We start from the raw sequence: 27549 nt of genomic DNA, 5'->3' as shown, positions 1-27549 counted from the left end.
CAGAGTGTCGCGTGAGAGCAGCCGGAACATCCTCTGACCTCTTTGAAATCACGTCAGGAGTCAAGCAAGGATGTGTACTTGCGCTCTTTCTTTTTATCATCATGATGGATTTCATAATGCGTAAGACGGTTTGCCCCGACAGTGGGATACGCCTACATCATGATGACACAACCGATCTATGCGAAAAAAGACTGTGCGACAAGGAGTATGCAGACGACGCAGTCGTGTTTGACTCGACGATCGAAAGGTTGGAGGTAACCGTGAACAGGCTAGCTGCGAATTCGATGCGTGTGGGTCTTCATCTGAACGCCAAAGAGTGCGGCACTTCGTACCCTTGTGGCACAGCCTCAAGGGTTCCGTCGCCGTGGCCACCCCTCCCTCACCCTGCAATGATGCTACAAAAGCGACCTACGTGCTGCAGGTCTGACATGGCGAGAGGCGCAGGAGTTGGCGATGGACCGAGGGAAGTGGCGCCAACTTGTGCTTGCCTTATGCCCCAATGTTGGGACGTGACAGGGTGAAAGAAGAAGAAGAAGAATGTTAATAAACAAAATAATAATAAATGATATTGTATGATATTTTAACATAGAACATGTTTTACTCATGATCTCCGATGCAAAAGCGTTACGAAAAATAGACTTAGAATAAGTTTACCATAAACTCATGGCCCGCCCGCGGCCCGTGCCAGGCCCGATTACTTACGCGCGCCGATTATTTTCATTTAACGTTCAGTAACCTACATTCTGTGCGACGTATTGTTCGTCTGTTAAAATAACTTCTTTAGTTTTATTATTGTAATTACTTAGGTACTTACATCATTTTCAGAAAAGTGAAATTGTTTGAATCCCTTGGATTCGGTTACATTGACAAATCAATTTTTTTTCGAATTCGGACAACCAGCATGCAGAGAATCAGTAGGCAGAGCATGTGCCATCTTTAATAATTTTAGCCGTCAGGGTTTGTATTAATCATCTGAGTGGCCCAGGTGGGAGACGTAAAGCGCGGAGTTTTTTTTTGTATTTACATAATATTATGTGTTTGTGATGATTTAAAAAAATAAAAATACCTGGTATGATTTTAGTTATTTCCCAATTTTGTTTAAGAAAATCTAATTTGAATAGGTATTGTATTTTTTTTTCATTATCTATGAATTATTCATAGGGATATTATATCCCATGCAATATGCAACCAAATTCTTAACAGCGTTGCATAATGCAACACTGTCAAATCAATAATTTGGGCTGGTGCCTGGTACCTATATATTTCACTATTTAGTGTTTATTGTTTTACCACATAAGTTTGCTGGTTTACAGGTGTAAAATGGAAATAAAGGAAGAATCATGTGGCGAGAAATATAGCAACGAAATTCAGCTGATGACAAGACCCATTTCTTTTGACGTTCCAACGAACCATGAAATGGACATAAAATTCGAAACAAATGAAGAACACTGCGCAAACAAAATGTCGGGCCCTGTTTTCATTGATGTGCCAATTAAACGTTCAAAAAGTCCAGATGGATTTCCTTATATCAAGGAAGAATATCCCAACAACTTTAATAATTATTCTGCTTTTGAGGTTAGTTTTTTTTTTACAAGTAAGGCCATCTGCTCACGTAGAAACTAAAATCTGACGAACTGGTTGGTGATGGAACTCATAAACTGGCCAATGATGCTTCGCACACGTTGCTACTGAAACCTAATAATCTCATAACCTCAAACTGTCAAACCCATTGTCTTTCCTACTTCATTCTAAGCTTTTTCTAAATATCCTGGCAGCATTTAATTATACAGGCTGGAGTCTTTCTCAACATCTGCCACACGTTTTAAATTAAAAATTGGTTTGCCCATCTTTTGACGTTGTTGCTTGTTTGGTTCAGTGCTACCAATTTTGGTAAGAAATTATGACTTTTCATCGAATCTATTGATATTGGGAGATACCACTGTTTAGTGGGTTACTGGAAACTGAGAGACTGGGAGACTAGCATGTCGCGTCTCTTCGATTTCGGTCGCGGACGTTTTGAAAGAGAGATTCCAGTCTTCGTCAGCGAGTCGCCATTGAAATACATTAGCTAGATACAGGTCTTTCAGTCTCATCTTTTTTGAGTATTCACGTGAGCGAATGGCCTTAACTTTACGTATGTATGTACAAATATACGTATGTGAGTACTCATCGGAGGGCTTCAGGTTAAATTCCCAACTAGGTCACAATACTTCTCAACACTGGTGTAGTCGACCGGAATACGCCGCGTTGGTTCTCCGGAACAGTTTTTAAGAAATTAAGCTATTCGTGAGAATGCTGACTAGTAGTCTAATGATGCTGGATGCGGCGCTGGGGACATTGCCGAAAAAAGTAGGATGCCTCCACCAAAAGCAGGCACATATATTTTTTTCCAGCGGTTGAAATATAAAACGTTTATAAACCGGAGCGCTCAATGGTTTTCTTAAAAAAAGTGTGCCGTAATATACATAACTACCTATAACTACTGTACAACAACATCTTCTTGGCTACGTGAAGGAAGGCGCTGTTGTCGACTAAATGGGAGGAGCTTGTTAGTTTATAATGGAAGTGCGATTAAAAATGGAAGGAGCATGTTAGTTCACAGTTTTACCACGTAGCCAAGAAGATGTTGTCATAGAGTACCAGGGAACTCAAAAATAATGGGAATTGAAATACATAACGGTTGTGGAATAACAGGCAACCGATGTCGAGTGTGGAAGAATATGGGATAAACTTAAAGACGTGTCAAGAATAAAATCGTTCTTCGTTATCACACTTGCTCTTGGTTTATGCATTGACGCTCATTCAATATTGGTGTATTTGAAGGTTGCAACAAACTTTTAGATTTCTATTTGGATATGCTATGTAGTGGTAGATTATTTGTGTCGCCTTATTTAATTTGTTTTGGTAAATACCTGTTTTATAAATATTTTTCAGTTGAAAATGTCCCTCTGAGGCAGACGAAACCGGTCCAGATTTATTAAATAATACAAACGGAATAAGTACTTACTAAAAAAATTGCGTTTTATTAAATTAATCAATGATAATCTGATCTTTTTATTACCTATTCTACTAAAGTGCTCATTTTAAGGTCATTTTGCATTATGATAATGTCATGATTTTATTTGTTTAGAACCCAGCAGTGCATTTGCCCCATATTAAGTACGAGAATGTGATTCAACAAGATGTCAACAAACGCGAGGTTGTTGAGGACAAGATGCACCAACTCCATACTGATCATTCACAATCGGGTTGCTCTTACTCTGAGCACTTACTTGTACCACCAATAATTCAGGTATCGTATATTAAATAATACTCTAATTACCCTTCTCACAGAATTAGAAGCGCCTAGTTTCAAAAGCCCCTAATACGGTATTTGAATTTTTTTGAGGTAGATATGTATTTGTCACTTATGTCAGTGGTCACTTATGGCTGTGAGACTTGGTGCTTAAATCATAACGAGGAAAACAAATGCTGTCTTCGAGCGCAAAATACTCCGAAAAATCTTTGGACCCACGTTGGAAAATGGGAACTACAGAATAAAAATGAACCACGATTTGGAAGAGCTGATGGAATAGCAAACAATCAAAAGATACTGTAAGTCCCAAAGACTGCGATGGGCGGGACATGTGGCGAGAATGCCTGAAGTTAGAGCGCCAAGGATCATGACGAAGTGGTTACCCCAACGGAAGACACCCAGAGGCCGTCCAAGAAGGAAATGGGCTGACGCCGTGGAAGTGGACTGGCTTCATATAGGAAGACCCGGTAACTGGAGAAGTGTGGCGAGAGATCGGAGTGAGAGGAGAGCGGTTGTGGAGGAGGCCAAATCCCACCCCGGGATGTAGCGCCGTGCAAGAAGAAGAAGAAGATGTATTTAGATGGACATTTTTATTACCTATATTATGCCCAAAGGTTAAAAAACTTAAAAACGCCAAAAGCCATCAATACGAATCATCAAACATTAGGGTAAATATCAAAACCCGCTAAAATGGTTGGATGTGATTTTCAAGTACCCCTAAAATGAAAAGCCTAAATACTCTTTAAAAGAATATTATCATTACCTGGTTAAGGGTTAAAATGTAACGAATTAAAAAATAAATAAGCACATAAAGTTCACAGATGTGATAGATATGATTTTCCTCAGAACTAGTAGGTACCTAAAATCATTTTAGGGGCTTTTGAAACTAGGCGCTTCTACATAACTATTTACCAGATACCACACACCAAAAAAATAATGCTCCATATCAGCGCATCTATTCTATACACCGGGCTGCTATGCGCGGCTATCTATGGTAGTTTATCATATGTATGTATTAAGGTATTATAATTCTTACAATATGTTAGCCGTCTAAGGCCATCCGCTCACGCAGAAACTAAAATCTGACGAACTGGTTGGTGATGGAACTCATTAACTGGCCAGTTACTGATGCTTCGCACACGTCGCTACTGAAACCTAATAATTTCATAACCTCAAACTGTCAAACCCATTGTCTTTCCTACTTCATACTAAGCTTTTTCCGTAGTATCTTTAAGGGAATATTCTGGCAGCCTGCAATTATACAGGCAGGAGTATTTCTCAACTTTTGCCACATATTTTAAATTAAAAATCGGTTCGCCCATCTTTAACTTTTGACTTGTTATTACTTGTTTAGTTCAGTTCAGTGCTACCAATTTTGGTAAGAAAATATATTTTTTTATCGAATCTAGCGATATTGGTACCACTGTTTTATGGGAGACTAGAAAATGAGAGACTGGGAGATAAGCATCTCGCGTCTTTTCGGTTTCGGTCGCGGACGTTTTGAAACGGAGAGGTTCCAGTATTGCCATCAGCGAGCTGGCATTGAAATACATTAGCTAGATACCGGAGTTTCAGTCTCGTCATTTTTTAGTATTAACGTAAGCGTGTGGCATAAACTGTCAAAACTGTCTTTCTCGCTCTAAAAGTTACCGCAGCCATGAGAAGTGCTGTTAAAACAAAGCACTTTTTGACATTTCAGACAGTCAGAACTACCCTCGATAGCCACCGATAGCAGCCTTGTGTATTAATAGATGCGAAAAAATTAACGCTTTAAACACTATGTTGACAAATTGTTTTCTTTTCCTCAATTCTTGAGGTTCTTTTAGACCGCTGTTCTGTTGTATTGGTCCATTTGCTATATTTGAAATGGTGATGTATTTAGACGATCAGTTTAGAAAGGAAGTTTATTTAGCTCTACATATTTTTCCGACTTATATGCGGCGTAAATGTAAATTTATGGCGGTGTTGGCTTGTATGTCTCTGATATTTATCTTATGAATCGAAGGCATCCGTTGTTTGTTCTCCCAAGGTGCAGAACTAACCTGCCATTAGTAATGCCAATTGGGAGGGTAATAACTATATTCAACCAAATCGCTTAGGATGTTGATATATTCCACCTACGTGAGGATAAGCATAGGTGGGCGTTGTTTTATAAATTCTTCAAAGAGGGTCCACCTAGCTCATGCAGGTGCTTCCACCCTTTATAATTTTTGTACCTACTAATTTTTATGATACTGCATTATGTTGATTTCTCCTTTACACTATTTTAATAGGTATTATTTCTTTGTTTCAAATGTCATGTTGTGAACGTCTTGAATTTATAATTTGTAATGTTTACTGTCGCACCGTGAGTGTAAAACCAAGGCATCTGCAAATTTTTCAATTTCGAGATTAAATGCAAAACAACTGCAAAAGTCGTGAACTTGATAATGTAAAAGTGAAGTAACTGAAAGAACATGCAATATAATGTAGATATAAACCAAATATTTTGTTTTTTTTTTAGAAACTCTAGTTCTCCTAACAAAACAAAGACTTAAAACCCCAATATATCCAAAATATGTTTTTGCAGTTGCCTTGGTTTTACACTCACGGTGCGGTATGTAAAAAAAATTGAATTTAATACCGATGACTGTTTATAGTTTATACGAACTCTACTTGTGTTGATTTTGTTGGTTTTATTTCTTTGCAGACCTCCTTAAAAAATCGCGATGAAGATAGGGATGTTGTTCAACAAGAAATTGCAACCATTCACAAATGTGACATTAAAAATGAAATCAGTGTTCAATTACAAATATCTGACAATTTACAAACAAACAGTGGAATTGCGAAATCTGAGAGTCAAGTGGTGTTACCATGTCTTAAAGATGAATTATGCGAAAGTGGTTTAAAAGAAGAAGTTGTGCTTGCATCTGAAAAAGAAGTATCCCTAAAGTTGAATCGAGCTTTATTTTATGATAGAAATTTTGTATGCAAAATATGCTATGATTTTTTTTCGAGTAAAACCATCTTGAAAGAACACAAATTAATTTTGCACAACGCTTCTATCTCTGCTCATGAAAATAACAAATGTAACATCAAACTCTTTGGTTGCGATGAATGCGATTATAGATCGGCTTATTCTTATGAAATTAAAAAACACAAAACCGTTCACAGTACCACTAAACCCTTCTTTTGCGACTTGTGCGATTATAAATCTAAATCCGCAAAAGGCTTAAGAAATCATAAGATGGTTCATAGTAGTGAAAAACCTTTTATTTGCAATATATGTGATTACAAATGCAACCGTAACACTACTTTGAAAAGGCATCAAAAGATACATAGTGGTAAAAAACTATATGCGTGTGATAAATGTGACTTTAAATGTAGCGTTAAACGTAGATTAGTAAGTCATATGGTTCATATTGGAGAAAAAATATTAGACTTTAAATGCAGCATTAAAAATAGATTAGAAAGACAAAATAATATGGTTCATAGTGGAGAAAATATATTAAAATGTAAATTATGTAACTACGAATGCTTACACTTTAGTCGTATGATAAAGCATGAAAAGGTTCATAGTGACGTCAAACTCTTAGTGTGTAGCATTTGTAACTACAAATGTAAACAATTAGATACTCTGGAAAGACATAAACAGAGTCATAGCAATGAAAAATCATTTGTGTGTAGTCTGTGCGAATACAAATGCACTCGGAAAAGTCAATTAAAGCAGCACGAAACGATACATTGTGATGAAAAACCCTTTAAGTGTAATGAATGCGATTATCGTTGTAGACAATCAAGTAATTTAAATATACATAAAATGAGACATAGCAACGAAAGACGGTTTGAGTGTGCCATTTGCGATTTTAGAACTAATGTATATAGTAACTTTAAACGACATCAAATTGTCCACAGTGGCGAGAAACCGTTCATTTGTAATATTTGTGATTTTAGATGCAACCTGAACCTTACCTTAAAGAGACATATGATGGTTCATACTCGCAAAACCTTGAAATGAAGTACATGTTACAAATGCACACGATCTAGTCTCTGAGAGTAACATCAGACGATTCACTGTGGTTAAAAACTCTTTTATTGAATTAATTGCATTTAACAACGCACTATAACTTTTACAAAAATAAAACTATGTACATAATACATATATGATATCTTAGATGTATTCTAATGTAAGATAAATCAAAAAATTACGAGTAGAGCAACGTAGCATGATAAATGCATGTTGCGAATAACCTGGTAAGATCATAGTGAGTGATAAAGGTCGCTAAGCAGATGAAATGGCTAGATATGTTGCTCTGCGCCGGATATATGCCGTCATACGTCGTTCCCAAGGGTCTCTGAACACCGCTGTGTCGACGAGCTCGTAAAGTTCATTAGATGTACGTGGCAACTAATGACTTGTGACCGAAAAGAGTGGAATGGAGAGTGGGTCTAGAATTATTGTATATATCTTAAAGAATAAAGCGTCAACCTACCTGTTTTGCCAGTACATAATATATACCTAGTACTTTTATGTAAAAGTAGTGTATAAATTGATTGATGTTTGAATAAAATCTCTTCGCGCAGCGTTCCTAAATCGTCAATTACATTGAGCATCTTTACGAGCTGTTTATTGGCGAGTTTAAAATCTGCCTGTAAAGTCGCCCAGTGTAATCATCGAACAAGCTAATAAGCAGGTTGTAAACACTCTACCAAGAAAAGTTGAATGCCAGTCAACTTTACACGCTACACGCCGCACAGTAGGAGAAAAGCCCAAAAACGTGGCCAAAACCCCATAAATGAATTTTTGAAATGGGGATATTTGAGTAGTCAGTCAGGTAGAGGACTAATGACTGCATTTCATTGTGAAAGGGGAAGCGTTTTGACCATATACCTTCGTCGCTGCGTCAGTTGGAAGTTAGCCTTCGTGGAAAGTGTACGCGTCGCGTGCTAAACAGACGAAAATAACGGTGACTTTGAAAACCCATAAATGTCAAGTGAAGTGTTCAATTTCAATTCTGCGACATGAATACAATTTCTGGAAGCATGTAGAAAATATTTTTACATTGGTTGAGTCTAAACTTAATGTATAAATTATTGAAATGTAGTATTAATTTCTGCATAAATAAAATTGAATAATTTTGAAAACTTGCATTTTCAACTATTCGAAAAGTTATATATTTTGTCACATTTTGCAAAGCTCATAGTCTAGGCCTTTAGTTTATTGTATAGCCTTGCGAAATTTACAAAAGTTACCTGCGGAATAAGTGCGTTTTGTGCTTGATAGGCCATTTTGTTTACTATAATTTAACTTTTGAATGCGTAATCAGTGACCTTTAAAACCCGCATATACCAATTTTTGTCATGATCTGACACTTTTTTAACATCCATGTCCGCCATTTTGTTTACAATAATTTAGATTTCGGATTCGTAATCAGCGATCTTAAAAACCCATATATACCAATTTTTGTCAAGACCTGGTACCATTTTAACATCCATGTCCGCCATATTGGATCGGCCATTTTGTTTACGATCATTTAGATTTCAGATTCGTAATCAGCGACCTTGAAAACCCGTATGTACCAATTTTTGTCAAGATCTGGCACCTTTTTAACATCCATGTCCGCCATATTGGATCGGCCATTTTGTTTACGATAATTTGGCTTGCGGATTCGTAATCAGCGACCTTCAAAGCCTCTGTATGCCAATTTTTATTCAAATCAGAGGTCATTTCAGGTTTTGGCCACAATTTTGGGCTTTTCTCCTACTGTGCGCCGGCGTGTGGGCTTACTGCGTCTGCGCAGTAGAGCGCAGTAGCATCCTCCCTTTAAAAAAAAAAGAACTACGTTATGTCAAAATAATCGCTGGCTTGTGGCTTCTCAGCGAATGGAAAGTTTTCAGTAATCATCAAATCGCAGTAGCTGAATCGCCCGCTTTTAAATTCGCCAACAAACAGCTCGTAAAGAAGTTCAATGTAATTGACGCATATGTCAGTATGTACATCTATTTATATCTATAGTGTTTTCCATTAAAAGAGAATGATGCGTTATAAATGCACATATTAAATTCACCATTATTAAAACCACGCTCCACACTAACAATATATTATACCTATATGTTTATATCATGTCTAATTCGAGGGCTTAGTGTCTTTACAGGAGAGCCAAAAATCGTTATTTTAGATTCTTGTAACTCAACAAGGGAAAGGTTTATTTAAAACCTAATGTTAATATTTTATAATTTATTGTGTATTGTACATTTATCTTGCTTATGATGATGTTAAAATTTATAGGGATAGTTTTTAAAAAATATGAAACAAGGGTAACTTATGTAGTTAGCGTTAAACTTTACTGACGATTTAATAAGAAATTAGAAAAGATTGACATAACGTTGTTTGACCATCATGTAGCCGTAAATGTAAAATAACGTTATCTCAAAAAAAAAAAACACTTTTTTGTAGATAACGTTGTCTGACTTTAAGCACTCAAATTTAGTTCAATTATTTGCTACGATGATAGTAACTAGTAAATATCTAATTGCTTAATTTAACATTAATAAAGAGCTCACTGAGTGGATGAAATTGCAATGGGCGAACATGTTGTTTGGTGAGTGGACAACTACTGGACAAATGCCGTCATACAGAGGTACCTAAGGCTCACAAAACTATCACAGGGACGCCCTAAACCCGCTGCATAGATGAACTCATAAAGTGCGGTGGGTGTACGTGGCAGTGGAGAACTAGAAACCGAGAAGAATGGTGTAAGTTATGGTTGGCCTTCATCCAGTAGTGAATCGTCCATGGTTGATAAAATAGTTACTCTTTCGAACAGTATGTAAACTTCCCTTTATAATATTATGATGTATAAAATCTTTCTGCACACCGATTATAAATTATTCTACCAGGAAATGTTAGAGATAAATAGAGCACACTTGCAGAGCCTGCCTATTCTAAATGATCAACCTACCTTTCGTAATAGCCCATTGCTATATCCTATATCAAGGGGGGCAAACTTTTTGGAAGGAGGGCCAAATTCAAGAATTCAAAATGAGCGGCGGGCCGCAAGTAAAATACTATTTTTAGATATACACTATTTATTATCACGAAAAATAAACATTACAAAAAAATTTATGAGAAGAATGAAACTGTTGTACATTTTTTAACATTTTGTTAAATTTAGGTGTTAATTTTGTAATTGATATTCTCTAGACTGCTTGTAAATGGGCATCGGAGATATTTGATCGTAAAGAATTTTTATTGAGGTTCATGATCGAAAATGTTTGTTCACATATATAGGTTGATCCAAAAATAATATACATTTTTCTTGCATAATCTTTAAGTCGGTCGAATTTGTCTGAATTAAGGGCATTGTAATATTTGGAGATTTCTTCACGACGTTGCATCTCTCTTATACCAGTGTCACACTGCAGTTCAATAATCTCAAGTTGTAGCTCTGTCAGAACACTATCAATATCTATTGAAAATGGATCTATTGCTAAACTAATTTTAATCTATTGTTAATAAACAATTTTTAAAAAAAATAAAAATAAAGTTATTCGTAATCAGAAGTACAATAATTAATGATGGCGGGCCGCAGTTTGCCCCCCCCCCCCTCCCTACCGTCCTATATGATTGGTTACATGCGAGAATATATTATGGTGTATATGATATTATAAAACATTTATATGTATGTATGTAGATGTATTATGTATAAGTGTATATTTATTTGTGTATTTGTATTTGGGTATGTGTGCATGTGTGTGTGTTTTGCTATTGGTCTGTTGTATAAGTATAAAAAACCTAGATTTAAGTATATTTGCTATTACAAATTATGGATTAATAAAACATACTATTATTTATCATTAGTCCATAACTCCATTAAATTCCCTATACCCAGTAATAACGATGTTAAGCCTGTCATTTTGTTATTAGTGAGTAGTTATTTAATCTTTTAAAAAAAGAAGAAGAATGAGATACCCGGGGTTCCAGCGGCTAGCTCAAGTGTCCATCGAACCCCGGATTCACAAAAAAAAAAAATTAAACGGTTGGAGTATAAATAAAACTCGGTCTTTCGTGTTCGTGACGTGGTCTTATATTTTCTTATGATTTTTAGTTTCACAAATTTATATGTGGGTTTTTACGATTATAGTCGCAGGTCCTATCCTATTGGAAAAAGGACGCTTACTAACAACCGTCCAGCAAAAAGGACTCTCGTGATTGGCCAAATCTGATCGCATGATCTTTGATTCGGCGAATCACGAGCCTGACCCTGGCGCCGGCGCGCGAGGATTTCACGCACAATGCGCGGCAAAATTTATTATATTTGAACACTTATATTTAGTCTTAAAATTATCGCTTTCATCCATCATCATTTATACTTTTTAAATTAAATTAAATTTATCTTAATTACACCTCCGCCCAATATGCGATTTTCACACACCGGACGAAGGCCTTTACTTATGATTAAAAAATACGTACGTGGTTGAGCAAGGAATCAGATTAGATGTTTTATGAAGCCGTTTCTAGAGGTCAGGGTTACGTTTCGACTTATAGCTACTAAATGATTATTTTACACCGGGAGAAGCCCGCCTGTAACAGGGGTGTATCAAGAAGTTATCTAATAATCTATTTTTGACAATTTATCAGTGACGTCCCGTGGGGGTAGGCGGATTGAGCGTCGCTTGGGATAGGCAGTTACTCAAAAAGCGGCAAATCGAGGAGAATCTTTAGGAATATTATATAGAAATATGTACCTAAGCTTAGAACCTAATAACAAAATATCTTTCCATTAAAAAATTCAGCTCACTGGTTGGGAACAAAATGTATTATTTAACATAAAAGGTTTTACAGGACTGTATTATTTGTCGGGTTCGCAATGTCTAGTGATACCAGATGGAAGTCTCCCACAGGAGACCACCTCAAAGGACGGACCGAACCATCAATTTTCCCTTACACCACAGCCTACGTCCACTCTTCGCGGTTCTCGCAACCCTCGGCCGATTAGAGCCCGCCTCAAAAATCTGAAATTCAAATTCTTCAGCGGTCTGTCGAAAACGGCCGCTCGCGCCGCCACTAGTCAATCCGTCGGTAAAACAGGAAGGTTCCCGACCGACGGACAAACATGACGCCGCCTGACAGTTGGACGCGCGCGAAAAATCTCTCTTACATCAGACGCCGAACCAACAGCATCGACCGCAAAAGCTCTCTCCGCCAGAAAGGAGGGGGGAGTATTTCCTGGCGGCCGTGGGCTCCGCTATCCACCCGAAGAGGCCATTAGGGTGTCCATTTTTGAGATTTGATAACCGCAGCGGGAAAGTTCGATATTTGAAAGATGCCGACGTTTTTTTGTTGTTGCCGGCGTACTTGAACTTTAATTATTTACAATTTTAAGTCGAATGGAGTGGATATTCGAGCTGTCATGACTGGTTCTTGATATCTGGGAACGTCATGTTTCTCGCTGGAACGTGTGTCTTTTTTTTTATCGGATGCTTTATTTTCTATTTGCTTTGCGTAACACAGCAGGTAGTATGAGTCGGGATCGCATTGCTGACCTTGGAAGGTTCCCGATTCGCCGCTTACTTAAGAGGACGCTCTACAGAATCGGCCTTGAGAATTGAAAATATGATTTTTTTACATGTGGTCCATAATAACTGGTCTACTAGTTAATATAAAAAGGTTGCCGCCAATGTTTGTCTCAATAAACTCCCTACAAGTGAAGTGAAGCTATGGGGTGACCAAAAAATAGTACTTTCTAATAAAATTTATTTTCTAATAAATTTACTAATAACATTTAATGTTACTAAATTCAATATGTTTATCAGTTCTTTGGTGGGAAGTATTGCAACTGATATGATGGATATGATAACTTTTTTGATTATGTGTTGGCCACGATATAAACTTAATAATATATTAATAACTTTTTAACCTGAAATTGTCCGACAACTAAACATACGAAGGATGTTGACATACATATCAACCTACATTTTTATTTCATGTGCTATCCAAAAAACATTACTAATGAATAGTGCTTATTTGTAATGTTTAGGACCTACATATTAAAAATAATAGGTATTGTTTAATTCTAATGCATATTTTTTAAAACGTAGAATTTACTGTCTGCCTATAAAAAGAAAGTGACTTTTTATTGCCTGCGCAACTTCACTTTTATACTAGTGAAACAAGTGGTAGGTAAAGCCAATGGGCGAAATTATATATTATATTAAGAGTGCCTAAAAATAATTATTAACATACAGTCACTAGACACATTATTTTTTTATTAATCCATCGGACTGGCGGGCATATAAAAAGTTTTGTGCATCTAATGCCGGGTCCACACTGGCGCAAAACAATGTCGCGCGACAACCTCGATAAATTTTACGATAATTATCATAATGGCTTAAAAATTTTTACGATAATTATCATACTTATCGTAAAATTTAACGAGGTTGCCGGCAACATGTTGCCAATTTGGACCCGGCATAATATCCACTGTGGTTCACGTAGTGGCATGTACCTGTTTTTCTGGGGTCAACTAATTCAAAAAGTAAACACCCATAATAGAATTTTTCCAGTTTTGGTTGCATTATATTCCAACTCATTTCCGATATTATTAATGGAAATTTCTCGGTGTACATAGTAAACAAACCTACGAATAAAAAAAGACAGTAAGGAACACAGTGATTCATCGCAGTAAAAACTGGCAACCAAAATGGATTATATTATATTCCATCGTATTATTTTCTCGAAATCATAAAGATAATATAATAGTATTCGAGTATCAACCTATGTTCAATTTGAATTGGGTTATAATAATAATATACCCGTAGATATATCAATAGTATGTTTGCCACGATATCCACCCAAGTTATCAGTATGTACTTGCACAGGTTTGATTAAAAACTATGATGAAATTAACATTTTACAAATATTATATTATTTTGACAGCCCTGTTTTCTGATCAGCGGACACGTGCAGGTGGTGTTTATCAAATAATAATGTAAGATTGTCCACAATATTAATAATGTAGAAGGTCGACAATAGTAATAATACTAATAATAATGTTTTTTTTTTAAATAAAATCTCCGATGATTAGTGATTTTTGCCAAAAGATCGATTTAAATTAACGTGCGTACGACGCCGAGGTCGATTTCATACTAAATTATATTTGAATACGGAGCTCTTCAGCCGCCCCTTAAAACGACCGTTATACCTGTGCCCTGTTCAGTGCAGGGGTAAACAACCTTACCGCGACGGCGATCGCACGTATTGATTTGGTGACAGTACATACCTAATCGTTAATTGATCCAAATATTTTTGCCAATCACTCACGAATTTTGAAAGTTGTCAAGTGTATTTTTAAATGTACTTATCTCAAACCGCAATCGCAATATTGTTTATTGAAGTAGAGATGGCATTTGAATTGGATTTAGTGGTATATATTTTGTTAGTAATGTATCCATAAAACACATTTCTTAAATATTGGGGTCATGAAAGGATGATAAAAATCCTGTATAAAAAATGGGGCGGCATTTTGGCGCTGCCTATGGCGTCATTTTGTCTAGGGACGTTACTGCAATTTATACGCATATTGCATGCATTGTTAGTACCTAATTAGGTAGGGTTTTTTACAAACACTCTTCATGATTTGTTTGTTATATCGTTTATTGTGAGCCTTGACTTGATTAGGTATCAAGGTGTTAAGTTTTTATATATGCTATTGTGTTAATTTATTATATAAGTTAGAATTAAATGTATTTCGCACCGTGAGTGTAAAACCAACGTATGTGCAAATTACATAGTTTGGAGATATAAGGGTTTGAAGTTTTCATTTGGTCAGGATAAATAGAGTTTATAAAATAAAACGATAATATTTGGTGTATGTATACATTATGACATGTTCTTTTATTAATTTTATTTTTTTTCATATAAATCCATCAAGATTACAAGTTTTAGCAGTTGCTATGGTTTTACACTTTCATGATGCATAGAAAATGTTGATATTTCGCAGTTACCTGAATTGCAGTAAGATTTTTATTGGGAACTTTGGTAATACCATTATAATATAATATGTTATATTATTATTAAATAAATCAAGAATGATATTTACCTATAATATTTTGATATTTTAAGCTTACTAACTATAATTTATTAAAATAGATGCATACAATTTTAAACCAAAATAAAAATAGCAAATTACAATAATTGTAATGTTTTTATAATTAATTTTATCGATGTCAATTATTATCTGAATCTGTATTTAAATGTGTAGATGAAAGTTTTTTTTATAAAAATTATGGTGTATTTCTGGTATCACTTTTGATGAACATAGGGAAATCAAGTCATTTAATTTTGCTTCGGAGATCCGAGGTGGTTTTATAAATGCTTTGTGTAGTTGAAGTTGTACTGATTGACGTCCGCCCTGACGTTTTCTAATATTTATTACATCAAACACTTCTGTTTCATACTTATTTTTATAGAACAGGCAATAAGTATTGTTTTTCCTCACTTCAATAACGCAAATGTCTACGCAACTAACCTTTTTACTATTTTCGTTGAGTTGAAAATTATTGCCGATTTCATTTGCTAACTTGTGAAAATCAAAAATCTCGTCAGTGCCAATTTCCAGTGAATCACTGGAATCCACTGTATTGGTATATAAATTGGACCTGGCTTCAAGACTATTTTTTTGTTTCTCTATGCAAGAGTGTTATAGAGTCACCCTCGTTCTAGGTGTGTCCTACGACCAAAAAGTTGTGTGTGATTTTTGGGATATTAAAATTCTGGACGGCATATAAATACATTGCTGTAATAAATTTATTTTTATTCTGTCCGGCACGATTATCCGAATAAAAAATGACTTCCTTCCCAATTGATTTATCTTCCAAAAATTTTACAACACAAGAACCAATTGCATTGGCCCCTTTGTTTGTAGTCCCTTCATGCTAAACAAAACAGTAACCATTTTTATTACTAATGTGTGTAAGATGGTAAAATTATAGGTTGAAAGCTTTCTTTTATAATATAGCACTGATATCTGGGCATTTGGTGTTGATAATACGGCCTGCAGATTAAAGCAACATACTTTTTATTCGTCTTTCGCCTTCTGTGTTCTCGATAATTGTTTATTTTTTTTGATGAATGTCATATATTATTTAACTTGAATTATATTTTTCTCTTCGCTACTGCAATTTTTATATTTTTCACAAAAGTCACATAGGTCCTTGTTTGGTTGAAAAAAGCCTATATTATAATGGGTATTGTTCCTCTTGCAAACCAGCAGCATCCTTATCTATATCCAACATGGGTTCTTCAGCATCAGGAAATGTACTACACATTTTTGAAAATCTGTAACATTGCAAAAACAAAAATATCATAGATCTGATTGATATACTGTTTAAATTGAAAGAGTTTATTATTGTAGGTGCATAAAATAAATACATAGGTACATAAGATAAGTCGATAATAATAAGTTTCATAACAATAATAATATTAAGGTTAGTTTTGTATATCATTTTAGTTTAATATTTATCACAAAGTCTTACCTTTTTAGAAGTTTTTCAGCTTTTAAAGCTAACTCCACCATCATTCGAATCCTTAAACTTATATTTGATAAAAACAAAATACACTGCACTACATTACTTGAATAAAGAAACAATAATGTGTTGTAGAATACGTCTGGATGCGTTATCAAAGTCTTAACACTGAATCATTTCAATAATTGCCTGCTATCACAATAATAAAAACAATGCCACATTGCATTCACCAAAAGAATGCGTCTGATGCTTGGGGTTTCACAATTAGTCATGGATAATCATTTGCAGATACTATGGTTTTACATTAACAATGGAAGTAAATCTTTGTATTGTAAAACCCAAATATCTGTCTTTTTTAATGAAAATTTTTAAGTTTGCAGTAACTTCAATTTTACATTATCAAGTTTATGACTTTTGCGGTTGTTTTGCATTTAAATCTCGAAATTGAAAAATTTGCACTTGCTATGGTTTTACACTCACGGTGCGATTTGTTGTTAGTGTGTATTTGCCACCGGGGAGTGCGCACGCGCCTGAAGATGCTGAAAGGCGAAAAACAGGCCGCAAAATACGACACAAATAAAATACTAGAAAACTTAAATCCATTAAAATTTAAATTATTACATCACGTATCCTCTGTCGATAGTATTAATGTTATAAATAATTAATCATTCTAATAGTATGATACACCCCTGTTACAGTCGGGCTTCTCCCGGTGTAAAATAATCATTTAGTAGCTATAAGTCGAAACGTAACCCTGACCTCTAGAAACGGCTTCATAAAACATCTAATCTGATTCCTTGCTCAACCACGTAAGTATTTTTTAATCATAAGTAAAGGCCTTCGTCCGGTGTGTGAAAATCACATATTGGGCGGAGGTGTAATTAAGATAAATTTAATTTAATTTAAAAAGTATAAATGATGATGGATGAAAGCGATAATTTTAAGACTAAATATAAGTATTTAAATATAATAAATTTTGCCGCGCATTGTGCGTGAAATCCTCGCGCGCCGGCGCCAGGGTCAGGCTCGTGATTCGCCGAATCAAAGATCATGCGATAAAATTTGGCTGGACGGCGTCGGTACGCGAAATTAAAAAAAAAAAAAAAGATTAGTAAGCGTCCCCTTTCCGATAGGATAGGACCTGCGAAACTTATTGTTAAAACAAAATATGTAAACGTTTAAAGAAAATGTAAAATATAAGAAGACCACGTTACGAGCACGAAAGACCGTGTTTTATTTATACTCCAACCGTTTGAATTTCTTTTTTTTGTGAATCCGGGGTTCGATGGACTCCTGAGCTAGCCGCTGGAACCCCGGGGATCTCAATGGCGCCTTGGCAACGTGAAGCTCGAAGAATCGCATGGATTCTTCCGAACCCGCGAAATAAAATTTACGCCCGCGAACGCTAAATAAAAGTTTATGATCCAGGAGCCGGAACAACCAAGAAATGGTTAACTAAAAAGTGGACTCTGACGTGACCCTTATCAAAGAAGAAGTGCTGTCTCCAACATCAAACCGGGAGAGCCCTCCTCTGGTGTTCGAAGACAGTCCACATACGGAGCTGACCGCGCCTAGCGTCGTGCTGGAGACCGTAGCACCAGCGCGTCTCCAGTACGGCGAATGGCTGCACAAATCCCACCTATGGAGACCAGACACATCATCGACGGTATCCAGCGAGGAGGGCTCGTAGAGGCCACGGCCCACTCGCGACGAAAAACGGCGAGCAAAATGCCGATTTTCCTAGGGTATCACTAACATGTTGTGTACCCTATTCGACCACGGGATATTCGGTGAGGAGAGAAAAAGGAAACGGGAGGCCAGGGAGCCTCAAAAGAGGGCTGAGAAGGCGCCCATCTGAGAGGAATCAAAGAAGCTGTGCGGGCGCAGGCTCGACCACGAGGAGATGAAGCAGGACCAGTCGCCAACCCTCGAGTCAAGGGTGAACGCCGAGTTCCTGTTGGAAGTGAAATGTGTAGATTATACGAATAAAACATCCGGAAATTCTTCTAATTACGGATATAAAGTTAATTAAGGACAAACTTTCTGAGCCTTGTAATCTTAAGTTCATTAGTACGAAAAATGTACATTCTAGTTTTAAAAATAACGCTTCGCAAAGTGACGCCAATTCTTTCCGTTCAAATAAAGTAAATTTCGAGAACATTAACTGAACATTAGAATTCGAAAACATTAACATTGAAAATCGCAAATAATATTATAAACGGGAAAGAGGATATTCTACAGTAGCGCGAAACCTGTTTCAAAGTTACGCCGTGTTAATAATTTGAATTCAAAGAGAAACGAGGAAAATAGTATACGACCGTCACTATTATTTCTTTACAAATTACCAATCGTAAATTTAACACAGCGAAAACGGAACGGGAATAATACGGCATCACTCGACGAAGTGTATATAGTTGTTATGTTAAATTTTAATAATAAGTTAAAATTAGGTATAAGAGGATGAAAGTAGAGATTGTATGCTTGTGATAAAAAAAAATGAGTCAATAAGCCGTAAATTTCTCAAATTTCTTCGGGTTTCAATAATGAAAAAAAATAATAATAATAAAACGTGAGAGGCACCGCAAATTGGCGCGGCGCGCCTTTGGAATAGGATATCGGGCGCGTAAAACGAAACAATAATTTTTTTTAAATAAAATGGGTTTCACTAAAAATAAAGTTAATTACACAGTTTTAAGTGTACTGATTCAGAAATAAATATAATGAGAGGGTGGAATATTTCAATTTTTAATATCAATGTGATTTATACAGTCAATACAATGTTGCAAAATAATTATGGGTATTAGGGTAAAATATTAAATGTGATAGTAAGTACCATAAGTACAATGGGAAGATTTTATATAAAATTAGTAGCTATTTAATGTATGGGGTAGGAGTAATTAATAAAGTAAATTCGAATAAATTTAAAGTACAGGAAGTCTAATGAACGAATAAATTACTAAAGAAAGAAAAAGAATAAATACAGATGAAGACAATTTGGAAGCACAAAGGGAGCCACCTCTCAAAGTAAGCGCATCCAAAGGCAGCGTAGCCGAAAATTCATGATACCAAAGCTTGATGGTGTGGAGAGTGCGCACTCTCCTTTCTCGCGCAGGTTCATGGAGAGACTAGGGACGTGACGCCTGAAAGATATCGTGAAACAACAAGAGGTACCTCCGAAGTGTAACCATCTAAAAAAAAAGGAAAGGGAAAAGGATACTTATTGTGAAAATCCATCCTAGTACCTGTGAGAAAGCCGTGCCGCCGTCAACGAGCCTGGCCGTTGTACCGCTATACGATGCCTTGCCCGCAGTAATAGGAACAGATGGAGACACAGTACCTGTCCATCTATGAGGTGATACTCCAGCGACCAGCAGATGAGTGTAAAACTTTCTACAGAAGGATATCCGCTGCTCGAAACGAGCCTGGCTCAATAGTAACGCCACTACCACGCCCTGGTTGCAAAGGCAGACGACGCCAAACGAGGTACGCTCCTATTGCACCAGAAGAACAAAAACGTAACACGAAATAATAATTCCGAACGAGGGCCAAACGTCTACAAATGTAGCCTCTCGGAATACAAAAAAAATGGACAGCCCAAGAGTCAAAGACTGCAGCTCCACGACCCCTTCGCTGACTAGTATAAAAGAACGAGAAGAATAACAAAACCATTACGAAAACAAAATAAACGCACGACATTACAGGAGAAAAATAAAATAATAATAAATTATGACAAATGATAATAAGAAAGGAAAATAAATCAAACTCTGACTTATTCAGGAGCATTGCTTTGAGCAGGAAAATAGTAATTAAAATAAATATAGAAACAATACGTAAAGTTAGTTGTTTTTTTTTTTTTTGTTAGAATAGTTAGATTGTAGTTGAATTTTTTTTATAAACTGTTATCATGCTATGTACTTAACGGATGAACAAGGAATTGGATGGGTGGCCGATGAGATCAGGGCGTACCTTTCGACTTTAATCCAGATGGGGCGAATTGATACACCCCTGTTACAGGCGGGCTTCTCCCGGTGTAAAATAATCATTTAGTAGCTATAAGTCGAAACGTAACCCTGACCTCTAGAAACGGCTTCATAAAACATCTAATCTGATTCCTTGCTCAACCACGTAAGTATTTTTTAATCATAAGTAAAGGCCTTCGTCCGGTGTGTGAAAATCACATATTGGGCGGAAGTGTAATTAAGATTAATTTAATTTAATTTAAAAAGTATAAATGATGATGGATGAAAGCGATAATTTTAAGACTAAATATAAGTATTTAAATATAATAAATTTTGCCGCGCATTATGCGTGAAATCCTCGCGCGCCGGCGCCAGGGTCAGGCTCGTGATTCGCCGAATCAAAGATCATGCGATAAAATTTGGTCAATCACGAGTCGTTTTTGCTGGACGGCGTCGGTACGCGAAATTAAAAAAAAAAAAAAAGATTAGTAAGCGTCCCCTTTCCGATAGGATAGGACCTGCGAAACTTATTGTTAAAACAAAATATGTAAACGTTTAAAGAAAATGTAAAATATAAGAAGACCACGTTACGAGCACGAAAGACCGTGTTTTATTTATACTCCAACCGTTTGAATTTCTTTTTTTTGTGAATCCGGGGTTCGATGGACTCCTGAGCTACCCGCCGGAACCCCGGGGATCTCAAGTACCTATGTAAATTTCCCTTTTAATGCGTATACAAATTTTCCACACGCTGTTTGTAGGTAGGTATTGTAGCACCAATATTATTGTACATCGCCTCACATACACGGTCGTAAGACGAGTCCAAAGTTCGCCATCCATTTCAGTTGATTGTTTCATAAGCCAAGTGAATCAAGTCCATTCTGGTTAGTTTTGAGTAAACTAGGTTCAAATATAATATTTGAATATGTAGGCGTATTTAATTCTGTAAGGGTTTGATTGCCCTTACAGAATACCTTAAATGTACTCAACATATTAACACTTAAGAACTATATGTTGTAATGGTATTGATATTAAACATGTATGTGTACGTGTATTATGTTGTGTATATGTGTTTATATTCTTTATATATATTAGGTGGGCTTATTTGTGGATTTATTATATTTAAATAAAAATAAAAATGTAGCATGTAAGAATATTATTAGTTAACTCCATTAAATTCCCAATAAGTGTCCATTGTTCCCAGTATTTCACACATAACTAGGTATTTAATGTATTATCTATATCGATTATAATTATTAATGATCTATGATTAGGTTTTGACTATTTATACCCTTATCGAGTATACCTATTAAGAGTGACAGGCTAGTGGTATTTTTACAAACACTTCAAATATTCATAATTTGTTTGTTATACTTAGGTACTTTTTATTGTGACCCATGACTATATAGGTACCTAGGTGATACAGTTTGTACCTACTTTAAGTTGTTATATAAGTTAGAGTTAACTTTACTGTATTCGTTGTTAGTGTATATTTGCCTTTTGGTAAGTGTACATAGTGCCTGAAGATGCCGAAAGGCGAAATCTGGGTTGCAACAAACTACTCAAATGGAATAGTATACAAATTAAATCCATTAGATAATAAAAAAATATATTATATACCTATATTATATAAGTGACACGCTTATGGAAAAGAAGTTGAACGATTATTTATGAACATAAATGAAAGTTAATTACAAAATATTATGTATGGTCGGTAATGGACATTATCCTAAAAGATTTAACGTACTTACCTATTATTTAAAATGGTTTAAACTTAGCTTGGTTTAGTCTCGTAGTTCATAAATTCCGTCGAACTGTTGATTTAAGCACAAATCTTTAATATTTTATATAAACTGGGTTCCCGTCTGAGGAATCCATTTTTCACTTTCAAATAAAGTAGTTTGTTCCAATAGTGTAGTTTGGAGAAAGGTTGCGACAAGGCTGACTTAGAGTAGATGAGCAGAAGACTGCGACTTTATTGTCTGGTTGATAAGTACAATGACAAGTACGAAGCTAACCATGGCCTCCACATCCCAAAGGCCCCCAGGCTAGGAACTTTGCTGGGCTCCCCTACCTATTGCGAAGGTTAAAGGTAGTGTGACGATCTACAGTTGCATATTCCAAATGGTGTTCGAGGTAAAAATATGGGTATTTTTAGCGTTTTTTTTTTGTATTTTTAATACATACACTTTTGTATTGCTATGCACAATTCATTGACACGTCGAATATCGACAATAATCAAAAATGCATCGCATAACCACATTTTATCATAAATGTTAGTATGCTTGAAGTGAAACAGCGCCATATGCGACATTTATTTACTGTTAGTAAAATTTTGTGTTGTGTGTTTATCTCGCTTCGTTGGTCGATCTACCACGCCGGGCCCCCAGGCTAGAGCCCTGTCACCCTCCCCTTGTGGAAGCCATGAAGCTAATAGTACAGGGTACACGCGGTGAGATATGCTTAGTCGAAGATATACTAATCGAGTGTCGCTCTGTAAAATCGCTCAGTCCGAGGCACGATGATAGTGTTCTGCTACTGATATTGAATTTGATATTCCATCAATTTCACTCTTATTAATCATTGAATTGCATATTCAATATATGCGATAAGTAATTGTTGATGTAGGTCACCTGCTGCTACTTCGAAGCCTTTCGCTGACAAAGTCTGAGGTGATGGACCTCAATCGAAGTATGTCACACCTATAGAATATGCTGACCGTAGCTGAGGTGATGTACTATACTTATGTAACTCGCTGATCACATGGCCTGGGATTGCTGACTGCCACATTTACTTACATTGTCTTGCAGCTTGATGGATTAGGATTGTATTTTAATCAATATAATAGGCACTAAGTTTTTTTTTTGATTAAATATTATTTATTTGATTATAAAAAGACATTTATTTAATACAATCTACTTTTTTATTTAATACTGGAAATTCATAAGGTTTAATAACATAAGATTTTTTAATACAGAAATAAAACTTGCATCTAGTTGGGACTTGATCTCACGCTTTTTCATGGCAATTTTACTATTCGCGTGAGTGCTTTCATTTCTAAGCTATCGGTTCGTCTATGAATTATGCGAATTATTTCTTATATCTACATTTTAACTGAGGTACCTCATATTCTACCAATTACGATATAGTATAAGAAATATTTTTCATTAATAATACACGAATCGATAGATAAGATGGGAAATCTGAATACGGAAAGCGAGAGATGTGAGTAGCACTTGACCCAATTTTTTTGTGGAATTTTGTTTCTGAATTTTAACATTTTTTTTTAAGAATACAATCTACTTATACAGGGCACAAACAACATAGATAGGCACGAGCATATTATGAGATAAACACAGCATGTCTGGTTTTATTCGACAATACAATAAATTAATGTAAAATATTATAACACATGTAATTAATATTTTATATTAAATGTATGTTTACATAAGTATATTAAAGAAATCACAATACATTATTATTTGCATATGTACAGACGAGAGAAACGTTACATATATTCTAAATAGACAATAATAGGTTAATTACCTTTTTACCATTTTGTGTTATGTATATGTTACGCCGAATGTGCGAAATTGACTATTACATGAAATGGGCTAAATTTTGCCTAAATCATGAAAAATGCAACAAAATATCTGGTGAGTGCATGAATTCCGCAGTAATTTTTCTGCCTTGTTCATGCATTGGACAAATTAGATAGTAGCGCTATGGTGGTATTTTTGCAACTAAACTAAATGTGTGAAATGCTCGTGGATTGGTCAAAATATACGTATATTATATGGTCAAAATAGGTGGTCGCGCTCCGGTGGTATTTTTTGCAACTAATCAAACTAACCAAATGAAATGTGTCAGATGTCATTGATTATAATATAAAAATATACCAATCAATAACTAAAATGACGTTCATATCCATTTACTATGCGCAAAAAAACTAGAACTATAATATGATAACGGATGAATTTTATTAAAAGGTATTTTCGCGATTTGATTCGTGCTTGGGTATCGTACATGCAATGGTCGATTGTACGTTTTTGATAGTTTGTTGACACTTGTTAGCTAACCTCAAAACGGACATTCAGTTGAATAATTCAGAATTTCAAAACCTAACCTAACCTAACCCAACCCAACCTAACCTAATAATATTATATTATGTCCAATTATAACTAATAAAATCATCCGTATTAAATTTATTTTTTCTGCTGCCATGTTGACAGTTTAAGAATTCCATGCCCTGGCGACTTCATGTAGGTACTCGGCAGAAAATTTACCGTATTCATGAATAAGGCAACAGGCTTGACTATTACATGAATTAGCCAAAATTTAGCCCATTTCATGTAATAGTCAATTTCGCACATTTGGCGTAACATAATATATACTACATAATATACATGTCAAAATATTTCGGGATGTTCAATAAGTTTGTCATATTTACTACAGTATTAGGTACTCTGGCAAACAAGTCCTACCACGGTTTATAAAAGCATTTCAGATTAATATATCTCTCCAAGAAGATTAACTTAATGTTATACAAGTCCCATAATGACGTAAGGCCGGAATGTTGGGCCTTACTAAAATATGTGAGAAGATACCAAGGATCTTAGATGCTGTATGCAAGAATGATCGCAGGTCGCAAAGTTCTCCATTGTCACATGTGAAAGTAAAGCGACTCCACTTAGCAAACCATGTCTCTAAGATGAAGGTAACAAACTATCATACCTATAGGTTCAAGTTTAACAGATCAGAAGGCAAAGAAGATGGTCGAAAAACTGAGGTAGTTGGGATGTATCGAAAGATACAGTATCTATAAGATGACGGTAATAGATCCATTAAGGTTTGTAATTATGATAAGAATTGCAATACAATTAGATAAAAACACCTCGCACATGTATACTATATCTAAAGCCTATGTCAAATATAATTTACTTTTTGTTTTTTGTGCCATAACCATCTAAATGAACATAGGCACTTCTTACACTAGGTATTAAATCTAATTCGTATATGTCAAAATATACCGATAAATTGTATTGATACTGTTATATCATTCATAGACGTAGCATCTTATTGAGTTTAAAAAGTCTCGGCTTTTGAGCTTTGAGAATCGATGTATCCACCGTGTCTTATGGGTACACATTGGTACGACAGAGTTACAAACACTGGAGTTCATGAGCAAGCACGGACCTCGGCGACTGAAGTAATCGCAAAGAGACACTTCACGTGGCTGGGACATGCGAGCCATCTCTCACTCTGCGACAGAAACCTCACACAGCGACCTACGAGCGGCAGGTCTTCCATGGCGGGAGGCGATGGACCGAGGAGATGGCGCGAATTTGTGGTTGCCTTATTGCATAGTATTAATAGTTTAATCATTCATATCACAACGGCTCACATAAACGTTTATAACATAAAAAGTAGAAATATTGTCAACTACTTTTTAAAACTTAATAATAGAAATTGCCAAAGCTTAATATAGGCACCTTTAGCAGTAAGCCTCAAATATGATTGACAAAATAGATGGCGGATCAAATATCTACTTATTGTTTAATTTACTAATTTTTTATTCACAAGTTTTAAGAATGTAACATTCTAATTATTGAACATACATTTATACATACATACATATCAAGAAAATATATTATAACAAATAGATTGAAAAAAGTAAGACACCCAGCAGGAATCTAAACTGCTTCTCTCGGGTTTCGCGCCCATGCACATATACCACTATGCTATAGGCGTCATACTTGATTGCGACAAATTTTAACTAATAACTCTTAATACTCTATGAAGCCATCTTTTAATTGAGGTACTATTAGCGATTGGCTTTTGTATTTTAGATCAAAGTAGGTAGATATTACTTTAATAACTTTTAATCTACTTATTATAACCTTTTTCGCTAAATATAATTATTAGTTCAATTATATACAAACATTCAATATCTATAATAAATTGTTTAACCTAAAAGAGTAAATGAATATGATAAATGAAAATAATATAGTAGTTAATTAATATCAAATTACAGTTTTACATTATATTACTAATTTTAAGTTTGCTAGTCTAAAGAAATCGGCGTAAATTCGATTGGACTGTATCAACAGTGCCCTGTTATATGCTTTATGCCCATCGGGTATAATCATCAGTGCATAAAATAGATTAAGTGTATTACATTGCCTCGCCTTGAGAAGATAGCCGAAATATCTACATGCTTAGATACGAGTAGTAGCTAACCAATATTACAGTCTTTTGGGATTAAGTCCCGCTTGGTTGGATATCGAAGAAGATGCTCTAGCTTTTTCAACCGAAATGGGTACAGTGGCACCCATGAGAATTATGTGAAACTTATTTTTATTGAAGTTTAAAGACTTCATAATAATACATTCGGTCACATAATATGATCTCTAAATTCACTGTGATTTCAGTTTCAAGATAAAGCATTTGCTAGCAATTTACTAATCACTTTATTTCATAGAAATTGGTGGTCAACCAATCGAATAACACAGAGATTCTCAATCTTTACCAAGTCACGGTTCCTTATATTATAAACCAAGTGACCTACGACCCCGCGTGACATTTATATTATAATAAGGCATTTTTGACAGCGAAGAAAATACATTACAAAAAAATTACACGTAGATTATAAACTACAACATTTTTTTCTCATTTTAATCAATATAATATTAAGCCTATATTTAGGATCGCTTTTTTGATGTTAGGTCGATATGGTCAAATCGCGAATCGATTTCACGAACATCACATAAATGTACAAAACACACATAC

General features: G+C 35.4%; 1 long non-coding RNA gene across 1 annotated transcript; it reads left to right on the top strand.

Annotated features, from left to right (window-relative positions):
* Nucleotides 1–1219: 1219 nt before the first annotated feature.
* On the top strand, nt 1220–8415 carry LOC147076949 (uncharacterized). The gene is made up of 3 exons (XR_015069741.1): nt 1220–1575; nt 3131–3292; nt 5985–8415. It is a non-coding gene; the product is annotated as an uncharacterized LOC147076949 (long non-coding RNA).
* The last annotated feature ends 19134 nt before the right edge of the window (nt 8416–27549 follow it).

Source organism: Rhyacophila brunnea, unplaced genomic scaffold, assembly GCF_057557595.1.
Source record: "Rhyacophila brunnea isolate RB1 unplaced genomic scaffold, BYU_Rbru_1.0 scaffold_13, whole genome shotgun sequence".
Classification (NCBI taxonomy): Eukaryota; Metazoa; Arthropoda; class Insecta; order Trichoptera; family Rhyacophilidae; genus Rhyacophila; species Rhyacophila brunnea.
This window is presented reverse-complemented; position numbering and strand designations above follow the sequence as displayed.